The sequence below is a fragment of the Crassostrea angulata genome, chromosome 2 (genome assembly GCF_025612915.1).
Source record: "Crassostrea angulata isolate pt1a10 chromosome 2, ASM2561291v2, whole genome shotgun sequence".
Lineage (NCBI taxonomy): Eukaryota > Metazoa > Mollusca > Bivalvia > Ostreida > Ostreidae > Magallana > Magallana angulata.
The window spans coordinates 33,834,880-33,843,807 of NC_069112.1; the positions used below are offsets into that span (position 1 = coordinate 33,834,880).

The 8,928-nt window shown below is 31.1% G+C and overlaps 1 long non-coding RNA gene across 1 annotated transcript; it reads left to right on the forward strand.

Annotated features, from left to right (window-relative positions):
* The first annotated feature begins 3,723 nt into the window (after positions 1 to 3,723).
* LOC128173760 (uncharacterized) lies at positions 3,724 to 8,518 on the forward strand. Its single transcript, XR_008242559.1, has 5 exons — positions 3,724 to 4,684; positions 6,354 to 6,395; positions 6,486 to 6,571; positions 7,303 to 7,841; positions 8,125 to 8,518. It is a non-coding gene; the product is annotated as an uncharacterized LOC128173760 (long non-coding RNA).
* The last annotated feature ends 410 nt before the right edge of the window (positions 8,519 to 8,928 follow it).

Genomic DNA, 8,928 nt, shown 5'->3' on the forward strand with positions numbered 1-8,928 from the left:
AATCCGAGAAAACCGATTTTTTAAATCGAGGGAACGAATTGATAATCTGTGGGAACGAGTTAGTAATTCGTAATAACGGATTCTCAATCCGAGAGAACGAGTTGATAATCTGTGGGAACGAGTTGTGTAATTCGAGATCTCGAATTACTTTTTGCTTTTTTAAAAAATCAACATGTCCCTTCAGGGCTTTCGTAGTTTTATGATACCTTAATCATTATTTAAGATAAAAAAGGGAATGCGATACTACGGAAGCCCATTTAGGACCTATCAAAAAATATTTTTGAATTTGATATAACGAATTCTTGAATTTGTTAAAACGAATTTAAATCGTTATAACGAATTGTTGAATCCGTTATAACGAATTAAATGTGTTATAACAAATTTTATGAATTCGTTATAACGAATTTAATCTGTTATAACAAATTCGCTGAATTCGTTATTTCAAATTTTGAAATCTGTTTTAACAAATTAAATTTGAAATCTGTTTTAACAAATTAAATTTGAAATAACGAATTCTTGAATTCGTTATTTCAAAGATTGAATTCGTATTTTCGGTTTTTTTAAAAATCTGTTTTAACGTATTTTCATCCACTTTGTGATAACAAATTCCATAAATTGTGGGAACAAATTGAACAGTATCAAAATTTCAATGTTATAAATCCGTTATCACGGAGTGTCATCTGTGATAACAAATAAATAAATTTGATAAAACGAATTATAAAATTGTTATATCAATTTGCAAACCGATATAACGAATTATTTATGCGATCGCCATGTGATGAGTGAGGCTGACTTTAGGAAGCCATTACACAAAAAGGTAAGTCACGAGTGTAGTTTAACATTAATTTTAGTTATATATTGATCAATATTCATATGTGGTTTATCTTGAATTGTCAAGAAACGTCATTAAAACTCACAATGGATGAAAAAAAAATGTATTTGTTTTTGAATACAGGGTGTCCCAAAATATCGGAAACCTGTCTTTTTTCTGAGGGATGCATGACGGCAGTTTAAACACATATTTTAATTGCCAAGAACTGCAGAGTAACTTAAGTTATCTGTCAAGCATTTGTACTTTTTTGCGCTTATAATTTTAAGAGGTTAAGAAATAAAAAAAAAATGGGATCATTGCTAGAAAACTGCACTGAAAAAAATCAGAAGCTTAAACTTCCGAAAAAAGGGATGTTTATATATTTTATGTTTGGTCTTAAAATCTATTATTATTTAAACATTCAAGGATTCAGGGATAGATACAGTTAACATTTTTTCCTTGCGTTCTGTGTGAACTTATTAGTTCATGGATGGTTTCCGGTTAATAAAATACACAAAGCATTTTTTGGCCGCACCATGTGAGGTCACTTGTTTTCCAGAAACAATTCAAATTGTTATTTTAATCTTCTTATAGTCAGCTCAAATTATTATAAATTGAATACTTATCTTGAACTACTGAAGTAAGACAAAATTTGTCTATTCTAAAAGTTAAGCAAAATAATATTACAACATGATTAGATTTCACTAATTGTAGACTTGATGGCTTTTTAAGTGTAAACCAAATGTCAAGTTAAGACAAGTCTGGGGGATCGTATATCACTCAAAATGTTACACAATCAGCTAATCGGCGGATTTTGTATACACTGACATACTGAAATATTGTCATATAATATTACCCTTATATACATTGTATATATATCATCATTTATAAACAAAAGCAGGTACATGTACTCTTTGTCTAAAACTTTTGTAGGGCGATAAGTTTATATCGAAAATAAAAATTTAGGGTATCATGTGCATGAAAGAAAACGACAGAAGTTCGCTTTACTTGAGTACAAACATGATATTTCAATGATTAAACTGAATATAAATACTGTATTAATTAACTTAGATTACATCAGAACAATAGTATAAGATGTATACATAACTAAGTGAATGATTTCTGTTTGTTTTACAAATTGTAGCTGTTAACAATAAATAAGCAGACGTCAAATATATGAAACAATACGATCTACCGATAATGACGACATAATAGCAACATGGCTGGTTTTAAAGAAATTAAAAGTCAAAATATTTCATAGGTAGAATAAACTTCATTCTTCCATTTACATTTTTCAAACTACTAATTTTTATTGTATATCATCGCCCTACAAATTTAAGTTTATAACAATTTTTAAAAACATAATATAGCGGTGCCTTTTTAGCCAGTTCTTTTTTTGATACGAGCGTCAAGAAAATACTAAGACTTGGTAAAGTTGTCTTTCTTAGAAATGGATTTAAAAATATATTGTACGAGATAAATGAAAATGTTTTTGTAATTTTGCTTTAACATAAATTGTATTTCATGAATTTATCTTATCTTGTCCTAATTTTGTTTTGAAATTATAGGGAAAAATACTTTTAATTAGTATAGAAAAGTGTAAACACTATCAATTGATATAAAGTTTTGCTGTTAGGTTTTGCATTTCATAAGCGTATGCTTAAATGTGTAGATAAGGTAGAGTGACGGTACTTTAAAAAAAATTGTCTCAGAAAACTCAATGTAGTAAAATCTGCAAAATAATGGAAACATCTTGTTTAAATTGATGACAATTTTTTCCACAGATGGACGAATTACTAGAAGACTTCGTAGTGGAAATGGGTATCCCAGCAGCAAAAATAGAAGAGATGAGGGATCAAAAGGTTGGATGTTTCTTATCCTACTTTTTTATATTGCTTTGTTAATTACTCTGATTCCAATTTGTGCATAAAAGACTAAGAGGGTTGGGGGTTGTATATACGTTGCATTTAGAAGAGCTCCCTATATAAATATAAAAGTCCTGAATTTTAAATATGAAAAAAATAAAATAAAATTAATCTTCACAAAACAATATTTGTCAGATTGAAACATCTTATAACTAAAATTCAGTTGGTTCTGATGGTTATTGTTGACTTCCAGGATGTTTTTGACAACTGTAATCCTTATACTCTTAAAGATTGTCGGACCCCATATTTCTTATGCACACAAATGATTATATTCATTATTAAATCTTTATCTTAATATTATCACTTTAAAAATCCAAATTTAATATCGATAAGACTAGCACTGAGTATTTTGAAAATTAAACTTGATAAGAGATGAGAATGGCAAGACACGTTCAAGGTTTTCTGTTTAAACATTTTATATTCTTCACAAGAATATCTTGCTATTGTATATTATATGATGATATATTGACTGTATATTATACAAATATTGACTGGGTTGAGGGTAACATTGATTATATTAGCCCCCGAGGGACGAACTATTGCCCGACGCGAAGCGGAGGGCATTATTTTCGTCCCAAGGGAGCTAAAAGTTCCTCTAATATTCTAGTATTCTCATCGAATCTCCAAATCAATGGTTTGGTCTTAAGAAATGTTTCATCATCAGAATTATTTTCCTCCTCTGAGGACATATCACTGACCTCTAAAGCATTTGAGATGCGTCGTTTCTTTGCTTCGTCCAATCCCGTCTTTTTCTCGACCATTGCCATTCTCCATTGTAATTTCTATAAACTTAAAAAAAAAATGAAAAAATCATCATATATAAGTGCATAAACTGAGCAATATGTTTGAATATGAACATTGTTGAATAAAAAAGAATCCTATGGCATATCAATTCATGCTTATACATCATAATATGTACCCTCTTTCTCCTGCTGTAGTGGAGCATTTTTGTCTTGTGCTGCTTAATTTTTCTCGTCTTTTCTTTGTGCTCCTTTTGAGCCACAGACTCAAAATATCGAGCTACAGCAGCTGTAAATATAAATAAATTTGAATTAACACTCTAAGTTAAGTACACATGTACTAACATAAACTTACAAATTCTATGAATTTAGTGCGTGTACTTATTCTTTGGCCATTTAATGACTGAACGAAAAAAGCTCATTTCCTGATTTTTTTTTTCTTTAAATCTTAAAACAAAAGTCATTATAAATGTTTGTCATCGCTAATTTCAAATGGGGCAATTTGCCGCAAATGTGACTTTCCATAATTTAAGTAACTATATTATTGAAACAAGTTTAATAAATTTTCAAGGTTATATGGAAAAACAAAATTGTGTCTACAGACAGACAAGATGATTCAAATATACCTCCATAAACTTCGTTTTTGGAAACTGAAAGGCCTAAATCTTGCTGAAACTAATGTCAGATAAGCAGCAAATACGGTGGATTCATTAGAATTTGTGGTGGCTCAATTTTCATGGTATTCGTGGGTAGCACGAAAGGCAGACTGCAGTACTAGAAGCTAGAGCACATTCTAGAGTTTGTCCTTCAACACCAAATATACCAGACGTATGAGAATTTTTCCTGTGATGGTGACAAATTTGCCAAAAAAATCTCCTCAGAAAGAGGGGTGTTCAAGATTTTGGCACCAAGACAGTCATTGCCAGAAGATTACCTTGAAGATTTAAGCATGTGTCCAGAAGATGAGTTTACACTTTCTTATCCATTGTTCTAGTACATTCTTTTACATTGGTGAGAAACTTTGTATTAATTGTAATTTCATGTCATGTATTTTGGAATTTTTATTTTAATTATCACATGTTTATTTTAATTTAGGAGATGAAAATCGATGCAGCTTAAGAGAAATTTGCCTCTGGGACATTTAGAGACATGGACAATATTCAATTAAATGGAATTGTCATCAATGGAAAACAATTCTCAGTTAAGTGGTAAGGTTATCTCTTCATCGATGTTTATCTTTTTTTTTTCTTTACCCTATATGTTATATTTGAAATTCTAAACTGGTATAATTATATATATATTTTTTAGGATAATGACTTGTGGTTGGAAGGCACTTCCCTCACTGAGGGGAATTTATGGTGCTCAATGCGAATTTTTCTGTATGTGGTGCCACTGCTCCAAAAAGCAAATATGTGATTTCAGTAGTAAGCAACTGTTGTAAATTGATAAAATGATACAACCATTGTAATAAGAACAATAGCAATTCCTGGACAACTAATGTGATTTAATAATGTATTTTGTAGTGTCATCTTGTTTGATAAAGAGATCTAAAGAAGAACAGCAAACTGTTCAAAATTCTGAAAAGAAAACGTTCGTGTACAAAGATAACGATCTCTACTTTCATTGTAGACCATGATATTCCCCTCGCACGTAAACTGTAGCACAACAAGCACATTCTTCTTTTTCAGTTTGTCCCGTTTTTTACAGTTTGGGGGTTTTTCCGCTTTAAATAAAGATCGATCTTTAATTTCTGCAATCTATATTCCTCTGACCATAGCATGCTTTGTGCCAAATTTGGTTGAAATTGACCGGGTAGTTTTAGAAAAGAAGGTAAAATGTTACAGACGGACGGACGGACAGACACTCAGACGAACGACGGAGAAATTAGGAGCAGAAGAGCTTACTTGAGCTTTCAGCTCAGGTAAGCTAAAACATTTTTTCTGAGTTCATTTGGTGCCCTAAAAGAACAAATTTGATAAAGAAAAAATACGTGTACATACAGATTTTAGTCTACCGTACACTAACATTATGCCTCTTGAATATTAAACATATAATTTTAATTATACATGCTCAAACATTAAGCTTAATGAATTTACACTGTATTTAGATTGTACGGAACGCCTGTGAAATTATTGATTTTTTTTTTCAAAACCACAAATTAATGGTTTACAATTATGTAAAACTTAAAGCTGCTTGGTCAGATTTTATATCAAATTTTGTTAACGATTTATAACGATGGGTATGCACAAGTATATGCATAATAAAAGCCATTGCAGATGTTTTCTAAGTCAATTAAGCCATAGTGGAATGAAAAAAAAATGGTGTTTAAAATCTGTTTTCAAACACAAACGACTAAAAAGGGTAAACGGTATACCATTCGGATTGTCTCTATTGGATTCGTTATTAGTCCTTATACTAATACTCTTTCCGAAATTCGGATTTAGAATGTAACTTTTTGTGCCATGTTCTTTTAAGGCTCAAAAGAGCGTCAGAGCGCCATTTCAGATTTGTGATTTTATATATTGTGTTGTCTTTCGAAACATTCTTGTACTCTAATGACATGAAATTGAAATGAAGATCTGCTTCTACTTATTTCTGTTTCTCTAGGACCCATCCTATCATTGTCTGGATGTGCCCATAATTTTTCTCTTTAAGGGGTACAACAGTAATATATGTTTGCACTTATAAATAAAGCAAAAATACAATAAACTAAACCAAAAGGAAAATATAAAGCTGAGGAATTCTTATCTCCCCTTGTTCCAGTACAGTCTCAACTCCAAACAACAAATGAGGCGCCTCTCAAGATTGTTGAGATGGTGGACCCGGGTTTTTTCAATTCAGGCTTATTAACTCTTAAAGTGTTTTCATTCATTGCAGATACAAAGAACTAATGGCAGAAAATCTGGAACCTGTCCAAAGGTTGGAGTACCTCAACTTTGGCCATACATTTATGCCTAGTTTAAACAATGTGCAAAGTTCAGTATTTTTATATTCCCTGTTGCATTCCAGCAATGTTAGGACCCTGATAGGAAAAGGTGGTGAGGAACCACTTAGGAAAGACCCCCGTCCGAAATAAGAGATGAAAGAAATAAAATGTATGTAAAACGTAAATTTTAGCCGTTTCCTGGTAACAGTGCCAGTATCGATATGCCGTGTAATTATATTCTTTAAAATGCATAGAGTCTTATATTGCTAATACATGTATTAATCTTAGTTTGGATAAAAATAACTTAGGCATAGGACTCAGTCAATGTTTTTATCAGTTGTTCAGGGACTGTCGGAAACTAATATATAAAATGTGTATCGATTGTTTTTGTTCTCGCAACTATCTTATAAACTATTAAGCAATATCCATGCTCAAAAATGTAATTTATCATGTTCATCATATTGAAAGTGTGAAGTTAACATATTGGGACCATTTCGTTATTTCTTTATCAGCATCACTTGATTGGATATAATATTCTAAATCACAGTCGTTGTTGTGTCTTTTTCCTATCAAACTATACAACAATAGGCTAATTTTTGTGCATATTTGTCAAGGAGTTTGATGAAATAAAGTCTACAAAATGTACTATACTATATCTTTAAAAGTTATAGTTTGTTTCTCCACATATTGGTTTTTCTCATATAGATTATATAGACGACGATAATATTTACCCAATGGATTTTCCCGATATGAAGGTCAAAAGACATTTTTATCAGAAACGTGTTTAGTCTTATACATGTATATCGTTTATTTTCAATTAATTCGCACGTGTATTTTTTATTCCTACTATATCAGAAATCTTGAATACTAACGACTTGATACTCAAATAATTGTTAGCAGACTTGTCAACCCGTGGCATTCCATCTTACAAAGAATTTCAAAAAGTTCGGCAGGAAAAGGATGCAAACGGAGGCAAACATTCGTTGCAAAATGAAAGAAACTATCGAGAATAAAAGTACGTTAAATGTCTTTTTTTCCTACATTTTCTTATGCATATATTTATATATTTATCTTATTGTTCACATAATGATTTGTAATTATATTATCAATGCAACATCTTTTAATTAATTACATAAATGTTGGAGTGATTTTGTATGATCTGCATGAGACAAAATACGTCAGAGGAAGTCTTCTGCCTGTTGAAATCTTCCCTTCAAGTACTGACAGGAATGTTTTAGGGATGTCATCCAAAAACATCAGATGAACGATAAATCGCTTCCACTCTATGAGTATGTTCTTCTGTACAAGGATGGGTCAAGGGCAAAGATGCTTCCAGGGACCACGAATATTTTTTTCAGTTCGAGGATACAAGGAACTCCTCGGTAAACCATTCAATTCTTTGCAATTATTCGTATGTTCGAAGGACAAATATGATTCAAGTAAGTAATCAAAGTCATAATAATTTTCTGTTTAAAACAATGCATAACATACTATTATAAAATATAAATTTTCTTTAATTATTTATTTGGATTTCATCAGTTTTGACCAACAGCCGTGATTTAGATGATCTTCTTGATCCACATCTAAACACTGGTTAACTTGTTGGTTTGATATTTCACATTTGTAAAGCTATTTCAATTTATAATGAACAAATATCTTTATCTTTGATCCTTTTTTTGAATTGATTTTTGCTAATTTAATTAGGAGGGCGATGCTTTGTAGGAAACGCTGGGTACACCAAAACGTTTTCAAAGAAAGAAACCACCTAACAATACAGAGACTATGAAGCCTATGTGTACCACTTCAACGACAACAGAGAGGAATCTAATGTGTTAAATATCCGGATAGTCCCCCATTGATTTTTTACACAATAGCCCAAATGTTAACCCCTTGTTCCTCCCTACCCCCTTATCCGGTTAATGCCCCATTGTTTATGATAATTATTGTTATATGATTATTTTATGGTGTTTGTGATTGCGCAAGAACTGTACAGGCAGTTGATGGAATTACCTATTACCTATACTTGTGATCAGACGTCGAAAAAATTAAATAAAACGGGATAAGTACACACAAACTGCGTTCGTTTCTTGCTAAGAAACTTTTCTATTTATACGTCAAATTGTTTTTATATACTGTTGAAGTCTTTAAGTAAATCAATAATAATAAAACATAATTTATGTATTAATTTAACGCTGCATTGTGCAGCCTTAAAATTTACAGTAACTTTATACATACGTCATTTCCGAATGGACAAACATGTAGCGCGCATCAATTTTCTTTACCGCTTTGAAAGTATAAAACTTTCAAAACAATATAAAACAATTTTTTAATGTTTAACTTGTATAAAAAAGATTGTTGTTGTAAGTGTATTTCTTGATAAATTATTTTGATAAATTGATAAATTTTCTTTTGCAAAACCACTTTGAAATTTATACTTGAATCTGATTGGCAACAAAATGCAGGATAGGATAGAATTAGACTTCAGTGTTTCTATCATGTATCCTGAATCCTGTATCCTATCCAATC